The sequence below is a fragment of the Ovis canadensis genome, chromosome 9 (assembly GCF_042477335.2).
Source record: "Ovis canadensis isolate MfBH-ARS-UI-01 breed Bighorn chromosome 9, ARS-UI_OviCan_v2, whole genome shotgun sequence".
Classification (NCBI taxonomy): domain Eukaryota; kingdom Metazoa; phylum Chordata; class Mammalia; order Artiodactyla; family Bovidae; genus Ovis; species Ovis canadensis.
In genome coordinates this window covers 25,435,353-25,458,684 of record NC_091253.1, presented here as the reverse complement: position 1 = coordinate 25,458,684, position 23,332 = coordinate 25,435,353, and positions in this window count along the sequence as shown.

Genomic DNA, 23,332 nt, shown 5'->3' with positions numbered 1-23,332 from the left:
CATCTTTTCTAATGTTAACACTTAGTGCTATAAAATTCCCTCTCAGCACTGCTTTAGCCATGTCCCACAGAGTTTAGTATGTTGCACTTTCATTTTTATCTGATTCAATGTATTTTTATTTCCCTTTGGACTTTCACTCTGATGCGTGGATTAAGTGTTTGGAGATTTTCCTGTTGTCTTTCTGTTATTTATTTCTCATTGGATTCCATGGTGCTGGAGACTACACTGCACTTCCAATTATTTTTAATTTTTTGAGGTTTGTTTTAGGGGCCAAGAGATGGTCTGTCTTGTGTTATGCTCTGCCAGCACTTGAGAAGAAAGTGTGTCTATTGGGGTTGGATGAAAGGTTCAGTGGATGTTGGCTTGAGCCTGTTGCTGAGGATGTTGTTACATTCTTCTCTGTCCTCCTCATTTTCTGTTGGGTGGTTTTGCTGTTGTTGGGAGAGCAGTGTTGAGGTCTCCAACTGCTCTTGTGGACGTGTCTTTTTCTCCCTTAGCTTCTCTCAGTCTTTTTCTTCATATACTTTGCAGCTCAGATGTTGTTCCTATTCATTTAGGGCTGTTATGTATTGTTGATGTATTGATTAATGTTTTGCATGATATAACTTCTCCCGTCTGTTTCTTTCAGTCCACCTGTATCTTGATATCTGAAGTAAGTCTCTTGCAGGCTTCATATAGTTCAGTTATGTTGGTTAACCTACTCTGACAATCTCTGTATTTTAATTGGCATATTTAGGTCATTTATATATAATGTAATTATTGGTAATGTTGTCTTAAAAAAAGGGATGCTGTTTCATTCTTTGTTTTCCATTTGTTCTTTCTGAGTTTTGTTGATCTCTTTTCTTTTCCTTGCCTTTCTATGGGTTCCTTTAAAAGCTTCTGTAGGCTTCTGTTTTGATCTGTCTGCAGTGTTATTGAGAGCATCTCTTTTTGCAGCTATTTTAGGGGCTGTTCTAGTTGTTATACTACACAAATGCAGCTCATCAGAGCCTGCTGGTGTTGTCACTTTACCAGTTCAAGCAAAGAGCAGAAAACTTACCTCCCTTTACGTCTCATTACCATCTTTTATTTGTAATATAATAAAGTGTTTTCTGAACATAAACTTAGAACCTCAGACAATGCTATGATATTTGCATCAACTGTCAGACATAACCATAAAAAAGTACTGCATTTAGCTGTATTTTTATTCTTTCTGTTGTTCATCCTTCCTTTCTGGTGGTGGGGGTTTAGATGTTCCACAGTTCTCTGCCTTATTGTTTCCCTTCTGTCTAGAGAACCACCTTTAGCCATCTCTAAGGGTAGTTCTGCTCACAAGACAAATTCTCTGTTTTCCTTTACCTGAGAATGTCTTGATTTCCCCCTCACTCTTGAAGGATGTTTTCACTGGATATATGATTCTGGGTTGACAGCTCTTTTATCTCAGTCCTTGAAACGTGTTTTCTCACCTCCTTCCAGCCTCCATAATTCCTGATGAGAAATTCACTGTCGTTCCAATTGCTTTCCTCCTCAGGGTAAAGTGTTGTTTTCCTTTGGTTGCTTTCCAGATTTTCTGTTTTTGTGGTTTTCAGAAACCTGACAAAGATGAATCTTTGTGTGGATTTCCTTGGTTTTCCAATATGGGGCTCTCTTGCCTTCTTGAATCTGTATGCTTACGTTTCATTTAATTTGGGAGATGTTCAGCCATTTCTTTCTTGAGGAACATTATCCAGCTCCTCTCTCTTTCTCTGGGACACTGATGACAGGAATCTTTGTGATAGTCCCACACATACCTGAGGTTCTGTTAGTGCTTTTTTTGCGGGGGTGGGGGGGCGGGTTGCACTTTCTCTATATTGCTCAGATTTGGTGTGTGTGTGTGTCTGTTAGTTGCTCAGTCATGTCTGACTCTTCAACCCCATGGACTGTGGCCCTCCAGGCTTTTCTGTACATGGAATTCTCCAGGCAAGAACACTAGAGAGGGTTGCTATTTCCTTCTACAGGGCATCTTACTGACCCAGGGAATGAACCCAGGTCTCCCACATTGCAGGTGGATTCTCTATCGTTTGAGCCACCAGGGAAGCCTAATTTCCATCTTGAAGTTCACGGATTCTTCCTTCTATTCCCTCCATTCTGCTGTTGAGTTTTTCCACTGAGTTTTAAAATTTCAGCTATTGTATTTTCCAGTTCTAAACTTTGAATCAGTTATTTTTATAGCTTCCATTTTTTTGCTGACATTTCTTATTTCTTCATTTGTTACAAGTTGTAATTGTTCTTAGGACATTTCATGAAGGCTGCTTTAAACTCTGTGTCTGATAATTCTAACTTCTCTGCCAGTTCACTGTTGGCATCTATTGATCATCTTTTATCACTTGGTTTGAGATCACCTTGCTCTTGGTGTGGTGAGTACTTTTCATTGGAAACTTTGGACATTTTGGCTATTATGTTATAGGCTCTGGATCTCACTTAAATCTGTTGGAGCTGACTTGACGCTATGATAAGAAATGGGGTTACTGATTTCTTATTGCCAGGGTGCCTTGACTGGTGAGGGCAAGTTCAGAGCTCACCTGCTCCAAGTCTTTCCTGCTTCATCACCGCCCCTCCACCTACTCATCAGCTCTTTCATCTATGGCCTTGGCTGGGTCTCTCTTCTGTGCCTGCCTCTGGGGTCATGCTGTCAGTAGCAGGCCCAGTCTCCTCAGGGGAGGAGGTTAGCCCAGGATCGGGAGCTGTAGGGCCAGGTGACTCCTGCAGACTCTCCCCTGTTCTAGGCTCAGAGGCCTTTAATGGGAGCACAGATCCTGGCCACCATTTTCCGGGTGCACCTTAAGCTTACTGCAGTGAGATGGATTTGATTGAATGCTTCGCAGGCCAACTCAAATCACTCATCTTTAGGAGCCTCCTGGATAGCTGTCTCTCATACATAGAAGCTATAGAGTCATGAGAAGAGGGAACAGTATGATCTGAGGGATGGTACCCAAGAGTAGAATGATGAGAGAGACTCACTGCTTCCTAACTTCAAAACTGGGCTCCATGCCTCAGGGATTGTAGAGGATTTTCATCATTATCAACACCTGCGTCATCGTCAACACTAACAACATCATCCATCAATGTTGTCCTCATCACCATCATCACCATCACCACCATCACCAGCATCACCACCATCACCACCCTCATCACCATCACCACCACCATCATCACCACCACCACCACCATCACCACCACCACCACCACCACCAGCATCACCAGCATCACCAGCATCACCAGCATCACCACCACCACCACCATCACCACCACCACCACCACCACCAGCATCACCAGCATCACCATCACCATTATCACCACCACAATCATCACTGTCGTCACCAGCCCCATCACAACAGTAAAATAGCAATGATAACAGCAATCATTTTTTGAGCACTTATATAATTTCTTTTCCTTATCGCCACAACCTTAAGAGGGAGGAGATATTATCTTACATTTTTCAGATGAGAAAAGTCAAACTCAGAGAGGTTAAGTAACTTTCCTGACCTCACACAGCTAGCTAGTGGTAGAGCCAGGATTCAAATTCTGATCTGTCAGATGCCAAAGGCTTGGCCCATAGAGCTGGCAATCGAGGCCCTGAGTGGGCTGGAGAGTCATGGCTTTATCCCCTTTGTAAGCTCCCCACAGTTGGGCCATGCTCTGTGGCCTCTGTGTGGTCCTGGCCGCTGGCCGTACACACTCATGCATGGTGAGAAGGTGAGGAGCCAGCTGCTCCAAGGAGGCCTGGCCAGATCTCCCCGCCCCCGCAACCCGGCCCTGCATTCCTGCGCCCGTGGCTGCCCGTGCACATGGTCACTCCCTTACTTCCCTGGACACTGAGCAGCCACGTGCCCTGGGAGCTGGTCTTCTTCTTGCAGCTCCTTTTCTTCCATTTATTTCACCACGTTAAACACTCCACATTTTCAGGGTGTCACGAATACCAGAATTCCCTTTCCCCATACGTGGAAAGGGATTGGCCAGGCGACTCAGATGGTAGAGAATCTACAGACAATGCAGGAGACCTGGGTTCAATCCCTGAGTTGGGGAGATCCCGTGGAGAAGGAAATGGCAACCCTCTCCAGTGTTCTTGCCAGAGAATCCCGTGGACAGAGGAGCCTGGCAGGCTACATTCCATGGGGTCACAAAGAGGTGGACACGACTGAGTGACTAACACTTCCATGGCACAGACACGCTGTCTGAGGAGCACTGGAGTTGCCCGGTCAGGAGGCGGGTTCTCAGCCCACGTCCATGCTGGAAGGAAGGAAACTCCTGTCCTACGTGTCCACGAGAGACATCTCAGTGAAGACGTCTCATCACCTCTGGCTGGGCCGTGTGACTTGCCCGCTGTGCCAGGGCTGGGGCCGCTAGCAGTCCTCCCTGGGTCCTTGTAATGAGGGGAGGGGTTGCATGACCAGCAGCCCCACTGGACCAGATGGAGAAAGAACGTGTTCTCCCACAGCGCAGACGGACACGAACTCAAGTCCCGGCTGATGGTTTGTGATAACAGGGTGATGGACTTCACACCTAGGCCTCACTTTCTCTCCTTCCAAAGTAAGAGTAGTAGTGACCTTGTTGGCGGCCATCATGAGGGTCAGGTGACCAGCACATGTGATGCGCTCGGAGCAGCACCTGGCCCTCAGCGGGCACTGCCACTCGCAGTCACCCCCCTCTGGGTCCTGCGGCACCTTCGCTGATGCCTGGGCTGCACGAGGCTGCCAGTCTTGGGGCCTCTTACAAACGGCAGGTGTGAGCACCCCTGGTCCTTGTTCGTAGTATCAGACTCTAGTGTCTGCAATCAGGGCCACTGTTATACAGCCCGCCACACCGGCAGCTCCTGGAGCAGAATGCTCGGGAGAGGCCGGCGGAGGGGCCCATGAACGTTTCATCACGAGATTCCCGAGGAGCGTGGCTCCACAGGCAGCTTTGCACTGGATCCTTCGTCTTGGTGACATATGTCCTCACTCTCCCGTCTTGTCAACAGCGGACGTACTAAGGAGGCCTTCACAGTTAAGCATCCGTGGTGGCAGAAAGAGAAAACAAAGCAGCTGACACTTGTCCCACATGTCCCCTCGCAGAATCCTTTCTCAGCCATTAGCCCAGCTGAGCCTCCCATGAGACAGACACTCAGGGGCCGTGGTGGCTGTGGTCTACAGGTGGGGAGCCGGGGTCCGGCCCTCATTGTGCCTGGTGGGTCAGGCACCTGCCTTCACCTCGCTCCCAATCCTTTCTCTAACATGGAAAGAGGAAGCCTTAAAGACATCCTGGGGCTGATTAAACGTAGAATTGGAGCGGAGTCTGAGTGTCTTTTGGCTGTTTTTAGTTTCTTCTTGGGGAATTGACCGAATCACATCTTTGTCCATTTTTCTTTTGGAGTTTATTATTTAATAGATACTCGGAGCTCATTTCTGAGGGAATAAAGGGGTGGAGGCCAAGAAGAGCAATGCTGAATTGTAACTGTCCTGAAGTTCACACTCTCAGGGGGAAGCAGACAATGCACACTCACGTGGGTGCACACGCTCATACACATACACGGGCCCATGGGACACACGTGCATACAGGCGTAAGTGCACCCACAGATAGGCACCTGAGTACTTGGAGAGGCTGAGCGGCTCCTTGAGGTCCAGGAACCTCATGTCAGATGGCACCCCTGCCCTCTCCTACTTGAAGCTGGTGCCGGGGCTGGAAAGGTATGGGGACCAGGCACCCCACACTCTGAGGGCGGGGGTGCCATCTGACTTGTGGCTCCTGGAAGGCCTTTTGGGGCTGTGTCGTGGAAGATTTAAAGTGCTCACATCCTTTGACCCAACGATTCCCTCACAGGGGTGGATTATAACAAAATCTCTGGGTGTGAGCCTGTGGGTATGAGTGCGATGATGCTCTCGCAGTGGGCTTTGTGAATGACCAGCCAGCATGCAGGGCAGGACTGAAGGGGCAGCGGTGGAGGGAGGTGAGAGAGACAATGGCCGGTCCGTGGCATGGGCTCCCGGGCGGCTCGGAGATGATGCGGACTTGAGTTTATTGATGTGGAAAGCTGTCCATGGCGGGAGGTACTGCACGTGATCGCGGAGCACAGGCAGTGTGTCCCAAATGGGGCCGCTTCACACAATCCTCTCTCTCTCCCCATCACTTCTGCTCTCCAGCTCTAAGGATAATGTAGAACATGAAGCTTAAAAACCTATTTACCAACATTTTAATGGCTCCACAAGATGAGATTGCCAGTAATTTTCTTTCACTTCATCATTCCTTTAGGTATTGTCTTAGCTTTGTTAAAAAAATTTTTTTATGACTTTTGCAGTCAATGCTTATTACTTTAATAACAGTAAAAATGCGATTTTTATGTTTTCAAGTGATTCTTCTGTGCCCCATGAAAGGCAGGGGCCTGTCTCCAGAATGTCCCCTTGACTCACCATAAAGGGGGGAAAGATCCATTTACGACACTTCTCAAGCACCTCTTAGGCAAGGCGCTGAGTTGGAGGCATTCACACGGATACCCTCACGGACCCCAGGCAGCCGCTCTGTGATGTCATGGTGATCACTCACATTTCACAGTAAAGATGGTGGATCAGAGGGGTAAGTGGTCGGCCAAGGTCACACAGCTGGGGCTCTAGCCACATGGGGAGGAGGTGCATGGAGAAGGGGTGTTCCCTTTCCTGGGGTGTGAAATGGTCTAGCCCATGAGTCACCACTAAGGGAGAGCTTCTCGACTGGCTGAATGGACGTGGCCAAGGGAGAGTCCTGGCTGGCTGTGAGGAGCGTCAGCAGGAAGAAGCAGGTGAGTGCCAGGCCTGGGCCAGGAGGGATGGAGGTGGAGACCTGGCCCCAGCAGAGTGGGGTGCTGGAGTGAACCGGGCCCTGAAGACCCATGTTCTGGGGGGCAGTTTCTCCAGCAGCAAAGTGTGTCAGTAGCCCTGCAGACCCTATGCCTGGGCTTCATAAAGGAGCAAGGGGGACCCTGCAGGGAGAGGCTGTGAGAAGGGCTAGGGGTGTCCCGCCCGTATGGTATTTGTGGCACCAAGACTGGGGTTGTTGTCAGGGCGACCAGAGGAGGGTGAACACAGATCTTCACGGGTGCTCTGCCAAGTAATTAGTGTGTATTGACCATTTAATCTCTAACATCTCCACGAAGCAGGCAATGCTGCTGGAACTGACTCACAGATGGGGAGACTCGAGGTCCAGAGAGGCAGAGAGACTGGCCTGAAGCCTCACAGCCCATAGGAAGTTAAATGTTTGTGTGCCCCAGTCAAGCAGCCCTCCTCCCCAGTGTGATGGTGTTTGGAGGCAGGCATTTCCTTTGGGAAACATTCAAGGTTAGATGGGGTCATGAGGGTGGGGTCCCCAGTATGGAATTAGTGTCCTTATGAAAAGAGGAAGAGACACATGATCTGAGGCTACGGCAAGAAGTCTGAAAGCCAGTGAGCAAGTCCTCACCAGACCTGACCATGCTGGCGTCTCCCTCTCAACCCCCAACCTGCACAACCGTGTGGAATAAGTCCTTGATGCCTGAGCCCCCAGTGTACAGTATTTTGTTACAGCAGCCCAGACTGGATGAGCCATCGGCTGAGCTGGGTTTGCACCCTGCATGCTGGGTCTTAGCCCTGCCTTGTCTGGCCACAGTGCCGTGACCTCCCTGATAGTGAATTTAGACCAGTCCCTCCTGCCCCAGGCCAGTGGGATGAGGAAGTGAGCTGAGCACTCTTGGGCACACGTCTTAACCTCTCTGAGCTGCAGGCACTTCAGCCATGAACAAAGAATATAGTTGCGTCCCCTTTTCTGATTCCTCCGAGTGTGAAATGAGGAATGAAATGGTAGAACATGGCATGAGTCTCGAAGGGCTGCTGCAGCAAATCAGCACAGACAGGTGGCTTAAAGCAACAAGAGTGGGTCCTCTTACAATCCTGGAGGCTAAAAGTCCAAAAGTTGTGGACAGGGCCGCACTGCCTCGAAGGCCTCCGGGAAGGGTCCTTCCTGCATCCTCCGGCTTCTGGGGCCCTGCAACGTTTGCGGCTGCCTCACTGTCTGCCGCCATCATCACGTGGCCTCTCCTCCATGTGTCTCTGTCTGTCCCCAAATCTTGCTCTTCTTTCTCTTAGAACGATGCCAGTTCTTTTCTGATTTGTTTTTGTTGATACAACTCACTGTGATTTTAAAAATAAACTTTACATTGTGGAATAGTTTTAGATTTATAGAAAAAATTCAGAGATGGTACAGAGAGTTCCCATATACCCACACCCGTTTCCTGCTATTAATAACATCTTACATGACTGTGGTGCATTTGCTACAACTAAGGAATCAGTATTGATAGATTATTATTAAATGAAACTCTGTCTTTGTTCAAATCTCAGTTTCCTGCTCCATGCTGAGGCCCCTCTTGGCTGCGGCACATTTTCAGACTTTCTTTGTTTGTGATGACCTTGACAGTTTTGAGGGAGTCAGATATGTGATAGAATTTCTCTGATGTTTTTCTCATGATTAGACAGGGGTGATGTGTTTTGAGAAGGAAGAACACAGAAAAATGCCATTCTCACTACATTGTATCGCGAGCCCAGGTTGTCAACACTGTTTTTGACTGTGGATGTTGACCCTGGTCACAGGCGAAGGCAGTGTTTGTCAGGTCCTCCAGTGAAAGTCACCGCCACCCCTTCTCCAGCCTCTTTGCCTTGGAAGGGAGCCACTGTACAGGGCCCGTGTCTGGAGAGAGGGAGGGGAGGTCCTGCTCCCCCTCCAGGAGGGCAGAGTATCGGCAAACATTATTTAGGATTTTTTGGCATGGGAGATTTGTCCATATTTGTTTATTTATTTGTCCAATCATTTATGTCAGTATGAGCTCAAGGGTAGCTAGACTAGTTTATTCTTTGGGGTATAATCCATGGCCACAGTATTTCTGTTGCTGGAGTTGTTCCAGCCGCAGCCACCGGGAGCTCTTCCTGTCGACCTTGACAAGCTCCCTGGTGATGCTTTTGGTTGAACAGATCCTCCTTTCCTGACCCAGCAGATGCCCCGGGCTCATCACGTGTGTGCCCTGCTCCGTCCCAGAGTCAGCTGTTCCTCCAAGGAGTCCTGCCTGGAGAATGGGGTTAGAAGCCAACATCTGGGTGCTGGGGGTGCCTGCTGCTGCTGGGTGTCACTGCTCCAGGCTCTCAGCCGGCAGAACAAGGACACGAGTGCGTGTCACCAACCTGGTGTACACGCATGCGTGGACGTTTCTATGTGTGCCCACCTGTATCTCTATTAAGCTAGATGGGCCCTCATCCTGGTGTGTCCAGTGCTAATCCACCCCCATCCCAGCCCCCTCCCCTTTTCCAACAGGGAGAACCCTGCTCCCACTCCCACACGATGGTCCAGCCGGGTCTGCGTGTGCAGTGGGATCGGAGCTCCAGGCCTACGCCCCACGGGGACAGTTTACTCCCCGGAGCACAGAGCTCAGGCCCCTGCGCCTTTAGGCTCACACACGCCCCTTGTCCCCGTGTTACTTCAGGCAGCTCCTTTCTCCTCTCACTCTTCGCTGTGGGTTTCTGATCATAGATATTTTCTTTCCAGATGTCAGAAATACAGGAAAGCACAGGAAGAGATTGGAAAGACCCCAGAATCTCCCTCCAGGCGAGCCTCTGTGCATGTTTGGGTCTCCATCCATCCATCCTTTTCTATCCCAAATTGTACCCTGAATCAATCTTCCCGAGCTTGCTTAATAATATCATTCATTCACAGAGAACCTGCTTTCCCAAGTTTGTGGACAGGGGTGTGCTTACCATACAGCCAGTGCTATGCCAGGCTCTAGAAGTTCCACGGACATCACGAGGAGAGGCGACTCTTCCCTTGAGAGGCCCCCAGCCTTGGGGGTGTGGAGACGGATGTGCTTCAACAGTCACAGGACCAGATGGAAGACTGCCTGGGACGCGTCATGGGAAGAACCGGTGCGTGGTGCTGAGTGCTCTGGCCTGGTCTGCATGGTCCGGGATGCTGCCCTGGGGAGGGTCCTCAGTGATGGTCTGAAGCATGACCGTGACTGACAGGAGGGGCAAGGATGCCACCTGGCAGAGGCCCTGGTCCCGGGGCAGCAGGACGCATCTCTGGGAGGCCAGCATGGCTCAGTGGGGGCTGTGGAGGAATCTGTGGAGACTGGCTGTGGCCACAGGCCTGGAGAGTGTGGGCAGCCTACAAAGCACACGGGAGCTCTGGCCGGGATTTGAGCCGGGGGCGGGGGTGGGGGTGGGTCACGATCTGATGGACTCCTGGCTGTCCTGTAAGAAGTGCTGGAGAGGCCAGGGGGATGAGGCCCAGGGGGACGAGACGAGGCTGCAGCAGCCAGCAGAGAGAACTGACCGTTTCGGGGGATGTCCTAGTGGTGGTGTCCCCTGTAGGACCTCATGCCAGCCAGGCCTGATCAGAAAGTCCTCCCCAAGCTCCCCTCTGCCCCCGGGCCATTGCGTGTGCTGGCCTCTGGCCCCGGTTCCTGCACACACTGCTGCCTGCCCTTGGTCACAGCTCAAGCGCTTGAATTCCCCTCGCAAGCCAGCCTCCTGCTCTCCTGACCTCAGCACTAGATGCAGTCCCAGAAGTGGCTTCCTGCGCACGTCCCCTGCTGCTGACCCCCTGGGACCCTGTATGGTGACTGGGGACATGGCAACCTTGACGCTGGCAGGAACGGTCCAGGGCTGCTGGCTGCACAAGACGACCCACGTGCTAAGACAAAAGGCACACGTGTTCACTCATGGGAGTGGAAACTCTTGGTTTTGATTCCAGGTTCAGATGAGCCAGGGATCCCACACAATATGCCTGAGGCTCTAGAGGCTGGGGGTCGGAGATGGCCCCTCAGCAGTGCTTCCTGTAGTCAGGTCCGGGGGCTGCAACTCCTGGCACCTGTTCCCACCACCTGGAGTGACTTACGGCCCAGTCTGGGGCTGGCCAGCGTGATCAGGGACGAGAGTGCTCTAATTACCAAACGTCCTGCATGATTAACTAGGAAATTAATAAGCCGAGCATTCCCTCTCCACCTGGTGAGCATCTCGGAAGCCCATAAACATGCCGGCATCCGAATGCCACTGCGAGGCGTCCCCCCACCCTGCCTGCATCCGTCAGCACCTGGCGATTTATGGTCCTTTCCAGAGCATCTCCACGCCAGGGCTTCGTTCCAGAAACTGGAACTGGGTCTCAGCGCCCACTTACTGCCCACCTGGCTCTGGAGACCATCAGGCTCAGGCCCCCACCCCCAGCTCTGAGGCTGTCGCCTCCTCTGCCCCTGCTTTGCCATTTGCACAATGGTGGTGGCACTGCCCAGTGTGAGCCTGTCCTCAAGGTCAGACTGGACGATGCCCTGATGGGTGCTGCCGCTTCCTCCCTCCGCCCTGCCCGCTGGAGGAGTCGCTGACCTGGTTAACTGAGTCTGAGGTCTGTCCCTTGTCCTGTGTGTGGTGGGTGGATCAGGAGGCTTCTGCCACATCTCTTGGTCCTGCGTGTCCCACATGGGGGGCTCCAGGCATCAGTGGCTCTTTACCCCTCCTCCTTTCCTGCTCCCCCTCCCAGGAGGGAGCCGGCAGTAGGGCACCGGCTTTGTCCCGGGCTCAGCCGCCTCACTCTTGGGGTGGGGGGCCCTCTGGACTGACCTGAATCTCTCTTTCAGTCAAGCTGTCGCTGCAGCCTGGGCGGGTCTCTCTTGCTCCTGTTGAAGAGCAGTTTCTCTTCCCTTTGGCCGTGATTCCCACGTGGGCTTCTCCGGGAGGAACGGAGCTGAGCAGTGTGAGGGCAGGTCTCAGGCGGCCGAGCCGTGAGCCATGGCGCTCTGAGCAGAAGCCCCGCAGGGCTGGGCGGGGGGCCGTGGAGGGTCAGCCACTGGTCCTGGGCTCGCAGGAGGGGCCCGCTCAGGCTCTGGGTTCCCTGTGCCCCAAGAAGGTGATGGCTGTGATGAGGCACCCCTGGCCCAGAGCACGCCGGGCACGGCCGCCCCCTCCTCCCTCACTCCTCAGGCCTGTGGAGGGCAGGATGGTGGCGGGGGCATCACAGGTTGGCAGAGCTCCAGACCCCACCATCTGGCACATGGTCCCGTCCTCCACTCCCTCCCTGGGTGGCCACGGAGCCTGCGGCACCCTGGGGCCTCGGTTTGTCATCTGCAGTGTGGGCGATGCTGCCTCCTCTCCCAGGAGGGTTGTGAGCCTTAAAGGGAGGTCAGTTTGAAGGCCCTGGGGGAGCAGCCCTGGGGAAGGGGATGGGAGTCCTTGGGGGAGGGGAGCGGCTTGGGTGGCCAGGAGCCGGCCCAGAGGTGGGAGCGCAGGACGGAGTTGCTGGAAGATGTTGTTCACCAAACGTGTCGCACTAGCAGCAATTTGTCCCACTTTTGAGGTCATTTTTCTTTTGGACTCACTTTCGAGCATTTCAAGCTCATTTGTCCTCTGGAAGTAAATTTCCAGCCATGGGCTCATTCCAGCCATTGGTCAGAGGGATGTGGGCCGGGAGGGCGCAGTGCTGGCAGAGGCCAGGCTCTGGGGGGCTGGCAAGGCAGGGGACCCTGGGAAGGTGCTGGGGGGGCATGGGAGCCGAAAGGAGACCCCTCCTCTGTGAAGGTTGGTGGCAGGCAGACTCAGCCCCATCTAGACCCGCTCAGGAGATGAATTCTCTTTGGATTAGCGTTAAGTATACTTAAAAAAAAAAATCAGGGCCCAGAAAAGTGAGAATTAAGTAGAATTTAATATTCATCACGCCTCGGGAGAGGGAAGATTTCCTAAGTTTAGAACTAATACAAGGAATCAGGAGAGAAAATATGGACAGATTTGACTGCATAAAAATGAAAATCTTCTGCATGTCAAAATTAAACCACCAAATAAAAAGGCAAAAGAATATGGCCTGGGAAATATATTTGCAGCAAATATGACAGACAGAGGCTTAATTTCTTTATTAAATAAAGAGCTTATAAGAATATCTGTAAAAATATAGAAGTGCATATGATGTAAAGTTCAGGCTTTTTTTTAAAAGAGGAGGTGTTTAAATGATAGGGAAAAACAAACGAAAATCTTACGTGTGGAGGAAAAACTATGCAAGCACCATGATGTTGAGAGTGAATTTTAGGGACTGGGATGCTTTTTTTATGTCTATTTTTTTCTTTCTATTTTCCTATAATTTTCAAAAAATTTTTAAAGAGTATGCTTTACTCCGCAAAAAGTGTGATGGATTCATGAATATATTTGCTGTGTTATTACTATTAACAATATTTATTTTAAAAAATTTTACCGATGTATAGTTGACTTTCAGTGTTGTGTTAATTTCTGCCATACAGCGAAGTGACTCAGTTATATATATTAATATATATATGTTCTTTTCCATTATGGCTTATTACAGGATATTGAGTACAATTCTCTGTGCTATACAGTAGGACCTTGTTCATTTATCCTATATAGACGAGTTTACATCTGTTAACCCCAAACTCCCAGTATCGCCATCAACCTCATTACTATTATTGGAAGTAGCAGCAATGCTCACTGTTTGTTAAGCAGCTGCTAGTATGAGATGCGTGCATTGCTGTGTGTGTGAAGCATTTGTCACTCGTCATCTCATTTAATTCACACGACACCCCTGGGAAGCAGTTGTTATTATCCCCACTTTAACGATGTGAAAACTGAGGCTCAGAGAGATTAAGGCCTCTGGCAGGGGTAGGATGGCTAAGTGGGAGATGTGGATCTGAACATGGGGCTTGGACCCCAGGTTGCCCCGGGGTGGCTAAGTGATGGCTGGGATGGGAGCTGAGAGGTTCTTCCGTGGCCCCACCAGCCCCCAGGGCAGTGCTAAGATCAAACCCACCTTGTGTGCAGATGGGCTGGAGGAGCGCTTGTCCTCCAGGAAGGGCAGTGTGTTCCAGCCTTGCCTGTCTCACTCCCTTCCCAGTAAAATAGAAACCAATCCAGGCAATGCCAGGAGTTGAGAGGGCTCAGGAGGCCCTGGCAGGAGGCATGCATTTACAGTTCCGCACGTGCACAAAATGCTTATTAGAAATCTGACAACAAGGCCGACGTAGCCTTAGACTAATTGACTAAGAATCCTTGAACTTGACACAACTTGGGGAAAAATAACAGAGAAACGATGCAAAAAGGCTCAGAAGCAGCTCAGCTCCTCTTTCTGGGTCAGCACGTGCAGTGGTGATTCCTGTTATGCTTATGCCGAGAAGGGGAAGGAGCCCTGAGACTCATCATCCAAGATGGTCCTTGAAGCCTTCAAAACGGGAACAAACTGGGGGGGTAAAACCCCACACAGATGGGTCGTGTCACCCACCCTACACACAGCCCCGGGCTCAGAGACGAAAACAGCTTGGCCCTGGGGTGGTGCGAACCCTGGATGCACTGGAGGCTTTCCTGGAGGAGGTGTTTCTGTTACTGAGCCCACAGGAAGGCTGCAGGTCCTGAAAGGTGAGGCACAGGGAGGGCTGAGGAGACTTGGAAAGTGGCTTTTGGTGGCACTCGGGGTCTCTGTGGGGAAGCCGCAGGAGGTAAGTGAACCCCGAGGGCTGGAAGTGGTCACTGTGCCTGGGCCTGCGGCCTCTAGGAGATGGGCAGGTGCTCCCAGGCTTCAGAATCACAGTGTCTTTGGGGAACTGAAAGAAGAGATTCAGCTGTCCTCTGGGGCTAGTGAGGTGGCTGTTAGTGGAGAAGAGAAACTGACTTCCCCATCTTCTGGAACTCTCCTCCAAGGAAGCTACTGTCCACATTTTACAGAAGAGAAAACTGAGGGTCAGAGCTACAGCCCCACAGCCTTCCTGGTGCTTGTCTCTGTGGCCCGAGACATGGCTCCCTGCTGTGGTGCACTGCACCATTCCAGGTCGGGTGCCAAAGGAGGGCACCCTCATGAGGCTGGCCTCCTTAGAGCTCCTCCTGGCCGGTCCTGTTTGTGGCTCTCTCGGGCAGACCGCTGGTCCTCAGCACACAACGGGCTATTGAGCCTGAGCCCCTCAGTCGCCGGGCCACCTCAGGATCCCCTGATGTCCGAGGCCTCAGCCCAGCATGTGTGTGCAGTAGGTGCTCCATAAATGCTCTCCAAACAACCAAATCCAGAGACTAAATGCAGCTGGGGCAACTCTGGGGCGGTCTCCCCTCACTCCAGATAAAATGAACACAAGCTGTAGTCACATGTTCTGAAAATGTCACTTCAACTGAATTCACGTGATTGTCATCTGCCCCCAAGTCTTCCCTGTCCCTCCTCTCAGTTCAACCCCAGACCTCAGATCCAACTGTCTTCAGTTTTCACCTTGACTCAATCCAAATCAAATTGGGTCAGTTTCCTTTCAATTCCATTCTATTGAATTCTTTCTCTAGAATTCGATTTCCTTTCTTCGATTTGGCAAAATTCAGTTCCTTCAATTCATTTCAGTTGGCCTCAGACCAGTTTGGGGACTTTAACCCAATCCTGGCCAATAATTCAACGACGAACAGTTTTCCGATCGGATCCAAGATGACTCAGCTCGCTTCAGGGCCCCAGCTGGTCCCTAGGTGTCCTCCCGCGTGTGAATCATTGCGGCCATCCTCCACGTGTCTTTTGAGCACCTGAGCCCTGCAGGGCGCCGTCCTTCTGATGTGGGATGACGAAGAGGCTCCTTTCTGGGGAATAAACTGGAAGGAGATGAAATGTGAGCGACTGCTTGTGCTGGGTGAAGCTGCCTCCAGTCTGTCACTTCCTGTTCTCCCTGTGACGCCCCCAAGAGAAGGCGTCAGTGTTTCATGGTCACAGTCCCTGTTGGAGGGCTGGGGAAGCAGAGGCACATGGTTGAAGTCCATGGCCTTACAGCATAAGTGCTCAGATCTTGAACCTGGGCTACTTGACAGCAAAGCTCTCTAGCCTGACGTTTCCATGAGAAAATAATAGCAGTTCAGTCAATGAACTTGTTCAACAACGTTGAGTGATTCCCAGGAGCTGATCATTGTTTTAGGCAATGGGGACGCGGAAGTGGGGGAGGCAGCCACGTCCCTGCCCTGTGCACCTGTGGTCCAGTGTGGGGGGAGATGGAAGTTCATGCGAGCAACATGTGGGTGTCCCCAGCTTTGGTGGGAGTGGGGAAGGTCAGGAGAAGATTCCAGGGGTTGGTGGTATCATGCCTGCACATTAAGCACTGGATAGGTACAGCTGAATGAGGGAATCCCTGAGTCATGGCCTTCCTTGGCTTTCAGGGGATGACCCTCACCTGGTCCAGTCCTTGTTTGAGCCTACAGCACCACCCTCCTGCTCACAGGTCAACAGAGTGGTCAGAGCCCTCACCGTTTAGTCACAGACTTTTTGCCGAGTAGCTTCCTTGCTTCAGTTGACACCGCAGTTTCTTCATCCGCTTCTTGTTGTTCCTGCATCTCAGCTTTTCTTCTGATGCTGGAAATGATTGAAGGAGGGAGAACGGGACGACAGAGGATGAGATGGTTGGATGGCATCACTGACTCAATGGATATGAGTTTGAGTGAGCTCCGGGAGTTGGTGATGGAAAAGGAAGCATGGTATGCTGCAGCCCATGGGGTTGCAAAGAGGTGGACATGACTGAGCGACTGAACAGAACTGAACTGAACATTAGCCCGGCTACCACAGTTTCGTGACTTCCCTGGTGGCTAGACTGACTCGTCAGTCCTTCCAGACTCACTGACTTCAGCTGCCCTGGGTACCCACTCTGGTGGTTTCTCATGGTTTTGCCTTCCTGGGTGACCTTTGTTCCTCTGAAAGCTGTAAGACTTTTATAATGAGGCATATGTGCACAGAGGGTACTCGCAGAGGTGGATATAATGGACGGAGGTCAAAAAGGTCTAAATACAAATGCAACGAGTGCAATAGAAAGAAAGAGATTGAAGGAGTTGGAGCAAGTTGGGAGACATAGACTTTTCCTGCGGGAGGCATACATTCAGGGTAGAATTAGCGAGATTTTCAGGGACCACCACAATATTCTCCCCCATGAAATTAAAAGATGCTTGTTCCTTGGAAGAAAAGCTATGACAAACCTAGACAGCATATTAAAAAGCAGAGACATTATTTGGTCAACAAAGGTCAAGAGATCTGGATCACAGAGAAAGCTGAGCACTGAAGAATTGATGCTTTTGAACTGTGGTGTTGGAGAAGACTCTTGAGAGTCCCTTGGACTGCAAGGAGATCCAACCAGTCCATCCTAAAGGAAATCAGTCTTGAATAGTCATTGGAAGGACTGATGCTGAAGCTGAAGCTCCAATACTTTGGCCACCCGATGTGAAGAACTGACTCATTGGAAAAGACCCTGATGCTTGCAAAGATTGAAGGCAGGAGGAGAAGGGCATGACAGGATGAGATGGTTGGATGGCATCACCGATGCAATGGACATGGGTTTGAGCAAGCTCTGGGAGTTGGTGATGGATAAGGAGGCTGGCATGCTAAAGTCCATGAGGTCGCAAAGAATCGGACATGACTGAGTGACTGAACTGATTGAACTGGCATCTTCCCTGACCCTCTCCCAGCAACGTGGAGGAATGGGCTTTTCAGCACCTCGCCTCTGTGGACAGAGCCCAGCTGCCCAGCTATCCTTTCTACCTTCTCTGTCCACATCGCCTGTGCTTACCTCATCCTCTGCTTGACGTATTTATCAGACGGTGAATTTGACCAAAGGTGCTGCAGTAGGACCTACAACCTGTCCCCCCAGGGAGACTGTGATTCTCCAGAGACAGACAAAACTGGCTTCAAGTCCTCGTCTTTGCCTTGTCACGACTTTGACTCCCATTTCCCCACCTGTCATGCTGAGTGACTATGAGGAGTTAACAGGGTGGTATTTGTCAGGTGCTTGATGGAGAGCAGGGCTTCAGCAGCTGTTTGCTTCTTCCTCCTAAGTCGCATGTATCAACTTTCCAAGGGATTCCTAATGCCTGAGCCAGATGGCTGAGGAGCAGACATCTTGGCAAGCTGGTGGGGGAGATTGTTTTTAGCAAGCGCCACACTGAGGCTCACCTTGGTGTGGGGAGGAGAAGCAGCTATGTTTTGACATCTCCCAGGTCTTTTCTGGGAGTGAGGGGGTGAGATACCTAATGGGCTCTGTAAGGGCAATGCTTGACTCAAACGATGGAGGGCGGAAGGTAAGATTCCAGCCACGCGCATGATACTGGGGACGCTGGATGGCAACTTGCCCCTGTCATCACCTTGTTCCATGGCTGCCTGCCCATCCCTGACTGGGTTGGCCCTTTTGACAGTAAACGTCCCCCCTGCCACACACACCTCATGAGAGGCTAAGACAGAACCACAGGAGGAGAGAAACAAGTGCCTACCTGGAACTTGTCAGGATGGCCTCACCCCAAGGCTGCTTTTGGGTGATGGTCCTGGGGATATCTGGGGATATCATACTAGACTCAAAATCCCATCTCATTTCTGCCCCAGCCCCTGCGATGGGGGCATTCTATCTCGTTCACTGCTTTTTCCTCCTCCCCGATGTGGCTGCCCCCTGTGCTGGGTTCTCATGGTACTGGGTGGCCTGATGGCACATCAGGCTGTAATCGCCACAGCCTGCATGGTGCGTGACTCAGCAGAAAACTGCATGAGGCGAGTTCTTTCCGGGAGGCCCATCCCCAGAGAGCTGGTCTCCAGACCCCGAGGGAAGATGGCTTTTCCTCTAGGGAAGTTTAGATAGTGGTCATTTCACAACAGGTTGTTCCTAAGAGAGGTCAGCTGGGAACACACTCCAGGCTCCCCTCTTCTTGGCCAGCATGTCTGCCAGCCCTTCACTGAGGATACCAGACTTGCGGCCTGGCCTTTGCTCACAGGGACTAGTTTGCTGTGCCTGCAGCCTCTGGGCCCTCCCACTGAGGCTCTGTCCCACCTCTTGGAGCCTCAGGTTTTTTATCCGCACAACAGGGAGAAGAGGACAACACCTAACCGAGAGGGTGACGCGTGCCAGCTGCTGATGGTGCCCTGGGGAGCGTCACCCAGGTTAAGCTCTCTTGTGGGATGTGGGGGGGCGGCAGGCACAGGTCTGGGATCCGGCAAAGCACACCAGGGATGGCCCATTCGGAGACTTGTGAACCTCTCTGCCTGGCAAATGCAGAATGCAATAAGGCCTACCTCTGACCCCTCAGTGGAGTTTCTCTAGTTACGTAAACTTATACTCATCCTGCTCGAATTACACAGTGGGTGCATCAGATGAATCCCTCTGAAAACCAGCCCCACTGTAAGCTGCGCCGGGCACACACCATCCCATGCCTGGAAAAAGACTGAGGCCAAGCCCTTCCCAGAAGAGGAAGCTGCAGGTCTGGGAAGTCCCCTGGTGGTCCCCACGGCGCAGAGCATGTGTGTGGTTTATCTGGGATAAATGTTAGTTGTTCTAATTCTTTAGCTTGTGCTTGGGCCCTTCTCTGGCCTCTCCTACTCCTCTCAGGAATCTCAGATGTCACAGTAGTTCCCCCAGGAGGCCATCTGGGTCTCAGCGGGAGCCAGATCCAGACCAGAGAGGAGAGTCTACCAGCTAGTTGTCACACAGCAGATTGGGTAGGGGGCGGTGAGGCGCTGCCTCCACTCCTGCTCACATTGCCAGCCCAACCTGGCTCTCTGGTGTCTAGACCCTGCCCCAGTCCACAGTCCCCAGCCCGCAGGCCCCCGTCTGTAGGACCCAGTCTTCAGCCCCCAGCCCGCAGGTCCCAGTCTGCAGGCCCCCGCCCTCAGGCCCCCATCTGTAGGACCCAGTCTTCAGCCCCTAGCCCACAGGCCCCAGTCTGCAGGCCCCCAGCCCACAGGCTCCCAGTCTTCAGCCCCTAGCTCAGAGGCTCCAGCCCGCAGGCCCCCGCCCCCCACAGGCCCCAGTCTACAGGCCCCCAGCCCACAGGCCCCAGTCTGCAGGCCCCCCGCCCTCAGGCTCCCAGTCTTTAGCCCCTAGCCCAGAGGCCCCAGTCTGCAGGCCCCCAGTCTACAGGCCCCTGCCCGCAGGCCCCTAGCCTGCAGGCCCTCAGCCCACAGGCCCCCAGTCTGCAGGCCCCCAGTCTTCAGCCCCTAGCCCATAGGCCCCAGTCTACAGGTCCCCAGTCTGCAGGCCCCCAGCCTGCAGGCCCCCAGCCCACAGGCCCCCAGTCTTCAGCCCCCAGCCTGCAGGCCCCCAGCCCACAGGCCCCCAGTCTGCAGGCCCCCAGTCTTCAGCCCCTAGCCCACAGGCCCCCAGTCTACAGGCCCCTGCCTGCAGGCCCCCAGCCCATAGCCCCCCAGCCCACAGGCCCCAGTCTGCAGGCCCCCCGCCCTCAGGCTCCCAGTCTTCAGCCCCTAGCCCAGAGGCTCCAGCCCTCAGGCCCCTGCCCCCTGCAGGCCCCAGTCTACAGGCCGCCGTCTACAGGCCCCCAGCCCACAGGCCCCAGTCTGCAGGCCCCCCGCCCTCAGGCCCCCAGTCTTCAGCCCCCAGCCTGCAGGCCCCCAGCCCACAGGCCCCCAGTCTTCAGCCCCTAGCCCAGAGGCCCCAGTCTGCAGGCCCCCCGCCGCAGGGAGGTTCAGCGGCACCTCACGTGGAAAGCTGGGGGGGCACTGGCGCGTCCGAGGGGGGAGAGCTGTCCCCGTTGCTGGGCCATGTGCCGGTGTGTGTGAGAGTGACAGAGTTAATTTCCCAAACACCATCTGAGCTGAGTGCATTTTGATGAGGGTGATGGTTTTTTAAATTTTAAATTAGAAATTACATTTTTACCTCTGCCAAAATAAAGATGAGAAATCAGATAAATCTGGTTCGAAAAGGGCTGGAACCGGAGAACGTGTGTCTGACAGACTCTCTGCTGAGCAAACAGACCCGGATGCCAGTGTGTGTCTGGAGCTCGGTCCCCGGGACTCTGGGCTGCCGGGGCCTCTATAGCCCTAGCCAGGCTGTCTGCAGAGCAGGGGGCGGTGGGGCTGCATGCATGGGCTGGGCTCCTTGGAGGGAACCCCAGGAACCTGCGTCCTCCTTCCTGGAACCTCCAGGTCACATGCTGGCTGTAGCGCTGAGTGTCTCCGGGCCTGGTGGGGGTGGTGGGCTCAGCCCATCGGTCTCCCCCGGCATCTTTGAGAGACCCTTGTGATGCTGTTGCCTCCATTCTACTGTTGGGGAAACTGAGGCCCAGGAGCCTGGCTGGGTGGGTGGGGTGGGGTGGGGGGCGCTGTGGCTGGAGCAGGGGACCCGAGGGCAAAGGCTCCCTCCCTTCCTGCACAGGGTCAGTAAGGCTGGTGTGGGGCCCGCAGGGCAGGGGAGGGGCCGGGGGCAGTGGCTCTGACTGTCTGTGAGCCCCTTCCCCCTGCCCTGCCCCGTCTGCAATCAATTCACATTATTTGCTCCCTCTGCCAGCTGCTGTGTAACGTCAGTTCTCAAACAGCAACATGACAGAAGACAAGGAGCTGTGCTGTCCCCACTGCCCAGAGACCTGTCCGTGAACCCAGGACCCTCAGCTGCTCTTCTCCAGCCCCGCCCCCCACCCCGCCGAGGGTGCTTATTTTCTGGGCCAGTGCCCTTCAGCCCAGTGGAGCCCAGACTCGCCCTGCCCTCCGTGGTTCACCCGTGACCCCTGCCTCCAAGTCTCTGTCCCCACCTCCCTAGTTACCCTTCGAGCCCCTAGGTACCTGACGGCAGGACCTTCTCCTGGCTCACGGGAGCCTCCTGTTACCTGTCAAGAGTCCAGGGAGGGAGTGTGGACCGTGTCAGAGAAGGCCCTCGGTTCCCTGGAAATAGGTGAGGTCAGGTCCGTGGACCTACCCACCTATTCCCCCATGCCCTCCACCCCTCAACCCCTGGCATCCTTAAGTCAGAGCTTGTGAGGTCACACTGCCCGACTCCGCTGTGGTTGAGCCCCTGGGCCAGATTGTGCGCGGGCCACCCAGCCCCCCTCCACCCACCATCCAGGTGGCCCTTCCTGGTGTCCACAGCCTTCCCTCCAGAACCCTGGACTTCTGGTTTGCCTTCAAGGCCACGTCCACAGGATTCTTTCAAAAAGTGAGATGAAGAAAACCCCATGCTAGAGTCCGACCACAGAATACTCCTCAGAATAAAAGGGAAGGAACTCTGGGTTCACGGAGAACCTTGGATGGATCTCAGGGCATTAGGCTGAGGGAAAAGAGAGAGCCGATCTCAAAGGTCACAAACTGTGTGAGTCCCTTTATATAACTTTTTCCAAGGGCCATGATGATAGAGATGAGGACAGAGAAGCGGCTTGGGGCAGGGGCACGGGGTGGCGCAGGGGCAATGGGGAGCTTCCTGGGGACCCGGCAGCTCTGCCCCTTGACTGTGGAGGCTTTGCAGGGGCGTGTGTGTGACACGGTCCGCAGAAGTAAGCACAAATGTGCACACATGCACACACACACACGCACAAACACACATACATGGGTTTCAACGTATCTCTCAGGACACAATGTCACTCACAGCAAGGGCCCTGCCCTGGGCTGCAAGGCTGGAGGGTGGTGGTGCAGGCTCGGAATCCACCCTCTCCTCCCGCATGGGGAGAGCCACATGCCCACCCCAGGGCAGCCCTGTTCTGGGCCCCGTGAAAGTGAAAGTCGCTCATTCGTGTCCGCCAAAAGGCCACCAGTCCTCTGCTGCCAGCGCTGACCCCCAGGCTCACAGCAGCGGCGTCTGCTCCTCTCCACCCCAGCCCCACAAGTCTCTCCTCCAGGGGTTCAGACCGATGCTGCTGCAGGCTCCCTTTCGCCCACTCAGCCCTGGCTCTGGGGTCTCCCCTCTCCCGTGCGGGCTCAGAGGAATCCCCCTTTCTCCGTTTCCTACATGATCCAAGGGCCGCCCCCCTCCCCGCTCGCCAGGTGACCCCGCTGAGCCAGTCCAGCTCCTTTCTCGGTCCTGACGACACTTTGTCCTCAGTGTGGCTGGAGTAGGTGATTTTTTCTTCTGGGAGGGATAGAGGAAAAGCATCAGTTGATTTTAGATATCCAAACACTGGCAGTGAGGTGAGGCACAGTTCCTGGCCGAGGAAAAATTCCCGGCTCCCCACTGGTCAGAGGCTGCCCGCCACACCCAGGGGGGCTCCTTGCCCAAGCCCAGCTCTGTTCCCATTCAATCCAATGTCACGGGCCCCAAGGAGGGTGCCTGGGACTGCAGGGCTCAGACCCGGGGAGGGCGTGCATCTATTACCGACCTTGGCTCTTGCAACCTCCCCCTGAGGCCCCTCTTGCCCTCTCATCTGAGCTCTTTCAGTCTGGGAGTCCCCAGCTCCAAGGGTCATCCCTGACTCCGACCTAGGTCTGGGGTCTGCCCTGCTCAGCCCTACCACTCTCTGCTCCTGGCGTCTCCTCTCTGTCTTCCCGACCAGACTCGGCTCCCTAGGGACAGACCACTTATCATGGTCACCCTGGCCCAGAGCCCACCCTCAGGAAATGTCTGTTTGGTGTTGTCATCACTGGGAACCCAAGGGTAGATGAGAGGCTGGGG